This window comes from Schistocerca gregaria, unplaced genomic scaffold (genome assembly GCF_023897955.1).
Source record: "Schistocerca gregaria isolate iqSchGreg1 unplaced genomic scaffold, iqSchGreg1.2 ptg000045l, whole genome shotgun sequence".
In the NCBI taxonomy this organism is placed as follows: domain Eukaryota; kingdom Metazoa; phylum Arthropoda; class Insecta; order Orthoptera; family Acrididae; genus Schistocerca; species Schistocerca gregaria.
Window position 1 is genome coordinate 417,501 of NW_026061703.1, and position 5,000 is coordinate 422,500.

General features: G+C 52.6%; 1 non-coding gene across 1 annotated transcript in view; it reads right to left on the reverse strand.

Annotated features, from left to right (window-relative positions):
• Positions 1 to 1,387, reverse strand: part of LOC126301159 (small subunit ribosomal RNA) — a 1,893-nt gene extending 506 nt beyond the window's left edge. Inside the window, exon 1 of the ribosomal RNA XR_007552944.1 lies at positions 1 to 1,387. This exon is cut by the window's left edge and continues 506 nt beyond it. This is a non-coding gene — a ribosomal RNA (small subunit ribosomal RNA).
• Between the last annotated feature and the right edge of the window lie 3,613 nt (positions 1,388 to 5,000).

Here is a 5,000-nt window from a genome sequence, read left to right on the forward strand (position 1 = left end):
ACAAATCGCTCCACCAACTAAGAACGGCCATGCACCACCACCCACCGAATCAAGAAAGAGCTATCAATCTGTCAATCCTTCCGGTGTCCGGGCCTGGTGAGGTTTCCCGTGTTGAGTCAAATTAAGCTGCAGGCTCCACTCCTGGTGGTGCCCTTCCGTCAATTCCTTTAAGTTTCAGCTTTGCAACCATACTTCCCTCGGAACCCAAAAGCTTTGGTTTCCCGGAGGCTGCCCGCCGAGTCATTGGAGGAACTGCGGCGGATCGCTGGCTGGCATCGTTTATGGTTAGAACTAGGGCGGTATCTGATCGCCTTCGAACCTCTAACTTTCGTTCTTGATTAATGAAAACATACTTGGCAAATGCTTTCGCTTCTGTTCGTCTTGCGACGATCCAAGAATTTCACCTCTAACGTCGCAATACGAATGCCCCCGCCTGTCCCTATTAATCATTATCTCGGGTTCCGAAAACCAACAAAATAGAACCGAGGTCCTATTCCATTATTCCATGCACACAGTATTCAGGCGGGCTTGCCTGCTTTAAGCACTCTAATTTGTTCAAAGTAAACGTGCCGGCCCACCGAGACACTCAACAAAGAGCACCCTGGTAGGATTTAAACGGGGTCCGCCTCGGGACGCGAAAGCACCCCTTCGGCTCGCCCCACCGGCAGGACGTCCCACGATACATGCCAGTTAAACACCGACGGGCGGTGAACCAACAGCGTGGGACACAAATCCAACTACGAGCTTTTTAACCGCAACAACTTTAATATACGCTATTGGAGCTGGAATTACCGCGGCTGCTGGCACCAGACTTGCCCTCCAATAGATACTCGTTAAAGGATTTAAAGTGTACTCATTCCGATTACGGGGCCTCGGATGAGTCCCGTATCGTTATTTTTCGTCACTACCTCCCCGTGCCGGGAGTGGGTAATTTGCGCGCCTGCTGCCTTCCTTGGATGTGGTAGCTGTTTCTCAGGCTCCCTCTCCGGAATCGAACCCTGATTCCCCGTTACCCGTTACAACCATGGTAGGCGCAGAACCTACCATCGACAGTTGATAAGGCAGACATTTGAAAGATGCGTCGCCGGTACGAGGACCGTGCGATCAGCCCAAAGTTATTCAGAGTCACCAAGGCAAACGGACCAGACAAGCCAATCCGATTGGTTTTGATCTAATAAAAGCGTCCCTTCCGTCTCTGGTCGGGACTCTGTTTGCATGTATTAGCTCTAGAATTACCACAGTTATCCAAGTAACGTGGGTACGATCTAAGGAACCATAACTGATTTAATGAGCCATTCGCGGTTTCACCTTAATGCGGCTTGTACTGAGACATGCATGGCTTAATCTTTGAGACAAGCATATGACTACTGGCAGGATCAACCAGGGAGCTGCGTCAACTAGAGCTGAGCAGCCGGCCGCCCGGGAGTGTGTCCCGGGGGCCCGCGCGAACACGCAAGCGTCCGCTCAATTATTCTGCAAACAGGAGGAGGCCGAGCTCCCCTGCACGATACACCTCGAAACCCTCTCAGGTCCCGGCGGCGCGCAGCGCCGTCCTAGGTACTTGGTCGGTTTCGAGAGAGGCGCAATCGCCCGGAGTTAGGCGAGTAGACGGTTTTAGTGCGAACACCCTTGCTCCCAACTGAGCTTGCCGCTGCCGACAGAGGCCCGGGAGCGTGCTGTCGTGGCATTGCCGGCGGGAGACAACACGCGCCACCTATGGTGACCGGCAGCTCCAACGCCAGCGCCACACAAGGGCAAAGCCCCACTTGGGTGCAGAAGCGAACTCTCCCAGCACAGCGCACGCGCCAACACGTCCGCACAACTGCGATACAAACCACCTGCGAGAACCGCTGGGGCGACCGAGCAGCAGACGGCGTCGCGGCGCCGAGTGCCAGGCGGCGGCGCATCCTCAACGCACACAGTCCTCAATCAGACCAGCACACTGCAGATGTCCACCGCGCTTCGCACCGGGCTCGGCTGAACCAACTTTGGCCGCCAGGCGCCGCGTGCAGGGTGCGCCGCAGCGTAGCTGCGCCGCCTGCCGGGCCCGTCTGCTGGCGCTCCTGCCACTCGGCGCCCCCCACCAGCCGGCTGTTGCGCGTGCGCCCACGCAGCGCGCGGCCAACACGCCGGGCGGCCCCCCTTCACCGGCCGGGAACAGTCCCACCAAGCCACCGCCGCGTATCGCTTCATACCCACATGGGCCTAGTCACGTGTGTGGATGTGGCGGGTACCGCTGAAACAACCGGTTAATAGCTGTACCGATCGTCGCCATCACAGATTCACCTCCAGCGTGAACAACCGCTCAACAACGGATTTCCAGTTCATTTGCGTATCTTGGGCAGTAAACGTAGATGTCCACCTACATTTGCGAATTCAACAATTCTTGCATGCCAGGATGTCATGTGTCACGACACGCTACATCAGACCACATACACACTGCGACATGTGCAGAAGAGAACACGTGGAAGGTGGCCCGCGCACGTATGCGATGTCCCTTCCGCGATCCACTGTCAACCGGCATCTGCGGCATGTCCCAGATATGGAACGCGGTCCACCAGGGTAGCACTTTGTGTGAGGCAATACGACAAAGTCGGAATACACGCGTCACTACATCAGACGGCTCACGCTGACCTAACCTGACCTGACTCACCGCACCACCACCCCCAGCGACCCAGGGTGACATACAATGCGTTCGTACGTTCCTCCCACACGCCTCTACGGCGTACCACAGTGCAACCTAGCTGTTATTGGGAGACGAGACAAGTAGCATCGAGCACAACATATGGAAATTGAGATTCGACACCGTTGGGCACAGCCAGCGTACAGTCACACGTATCACACTACTTCACTCTGTACGTAACTACCGATGATCGGTACAGCGTGTGGGTTACGCGTACGACATCAGCGGACAATGGACACAGACCATACCACGACGTACACTGAGGGCGTCGACATCTGAATGCAACTGAACAGCTGCGAGGCTCATTTAACACTCACACGCCAGACCGACCAGCTTGAGAGGACAGAGACACAAAGAGGGGGACAGAGGGGGGGGGCCGATATAGTCCTATTGCAGTACAATTGACAGTGGATAGCGGGAATATGTGGAAAGTAAGCAACACTCGCAAGACATCTACATGAGGATAACAACGACACCAGAGATTCCGAGCAGTGAACTATGTTAGGCAAAGGGACAACGTGGGTTAGGTTAAGGGACAACGTGGGTTAGGTTAAGGGACAACGTGGGTTAGGTTAAGGGACAACGTGGGTTAGGTTAAGGGACAACGTGGGTTAGGTTAAGGGACAACGTGGGTTAGGTTAAGGGACAACGTGGGTTAGGTTAAGGGACAACGTGGGTTAGGTTAAGGGACAACGTGGGTTAGGTTAAGGGACAACGTGGGTTAGGTTAAGGGACAACGTGGGTTAGGTTAAGGGACAACGTGGGTTAGGTTAAGGGACAACTTGGGTTAGGTTAAGGGACAACTTGGGTTAGGTTAAGGGACAACTTGAGTTAGGTTAAGGGACAACTTGAGTTAGGTTAAGGGACAACTTGAGTTAGGTTAAGGGACAACTTGAGTTAGGTTAAGGGACAACTTGAGTTAGGTTAAGGGACAACTTGAGTTAGGTTAAGGGACAACTTGAGTTAGGTTAAGGGACAACTTGAGTTAGGTTAAGGGACAAATTGAGTTAGGTTAAGGGACAAATTGAGTTAGGTTAAGGGACAAATTGAGTTAGGTTAAGGGACAAATTGAGTTAGGTTAAGGGACAAATTGAGTTAGGTTAAGGGACAAATTGAGTTAGGTTAAGGGACAAATTGAGTTAGGTTAAGGGACAAATTGAGTTAGGTTAAGGGACAAATTGAGTTAGGTTAAGGGACAAATTGAGTTAGGTTAAGCGATAATCTGGTACAGCCACAGTTAGGTTAAGCGATAATCTGGTACAGCCACAGTTAGGTTAAGCGATAATCTGGTACAGCCACAGTTAGGTTAAGCGATAATCTGGTACAGCCACAGTTAGGTTAAGCGATAATCTGGTACAGCCACAGTTAGGTTAAGCGATAATCTGGTACAGCCACAGTTAGGTTAAGCGATAATCTGGTACAGCCACAGTTAGGTTAAGCGATAATCTGGTACAGCCACAGTTAGGTTAAGCGATAATCTGGTACAGCCACAGTTAGGTTAAGCGATAAAGTTGGTTAAATTTGGTATTGTGTGGGAAGGGGGCAGAGAGAGGGGGGGGGTGGATAGTGGTGGCAGTACGCGGATGCCTGAGTCACCGTCAGATACGTCACGTCGGTTCGATGCTTGTAGCAAGAGGCTGGCGGGTCTGTGTCTCTCACTTCTGCAATTTTTCATGTGGTATAACACGAGGGCGGGGGGTGATATTTGGTGCCCCTCTGTGTAGGATGTGTGTTGGTTTATCTGAGCAATGGTAGTTGTCGGAGGAGTGGGGTATTGTGCTTTTATAGGTGGACCTACTGCTCTGGTTATCATAGTGTCGACGGTGCAATGTCGCAGAGAGGATGCACTCGACATTGTCGCATTCCAGATGTTTACGTATTGTGTGTCTCCGTTGCAGGCCGAGAGTGGTGCATGTTCGAGTGTCTGGCTGACGTGCGATTCATGTTGTGTGCCCAGTCTTACAGCACGTATAGGGACATTCGCATAAATCATCTATATGTGGCCTTGCATCATTTACTAAGCAGTGCCGTGAGACGACCGAACTATTAGGAAAGTACTGATGTACCGCATAATGTTTACCTTCCACCACACGGCGAGTATCGACTCTGCCCAGCGTTGCCACCGCAGGCAGCGGTCACCGTCACCATTGTGCGGCGGAACGGAACATCTATATCCTCAGAGGAGCACTCTTTGCCGCCGGGCGTCAGGTCTCGCGGCCTGCCGGCCAGCGCCCACGACGAACTTACTGCATGTATAGGGACAGCGGGAATTTGGCATACTTGATATAACTCTTCATGAGACGCAAGATATAGGGGT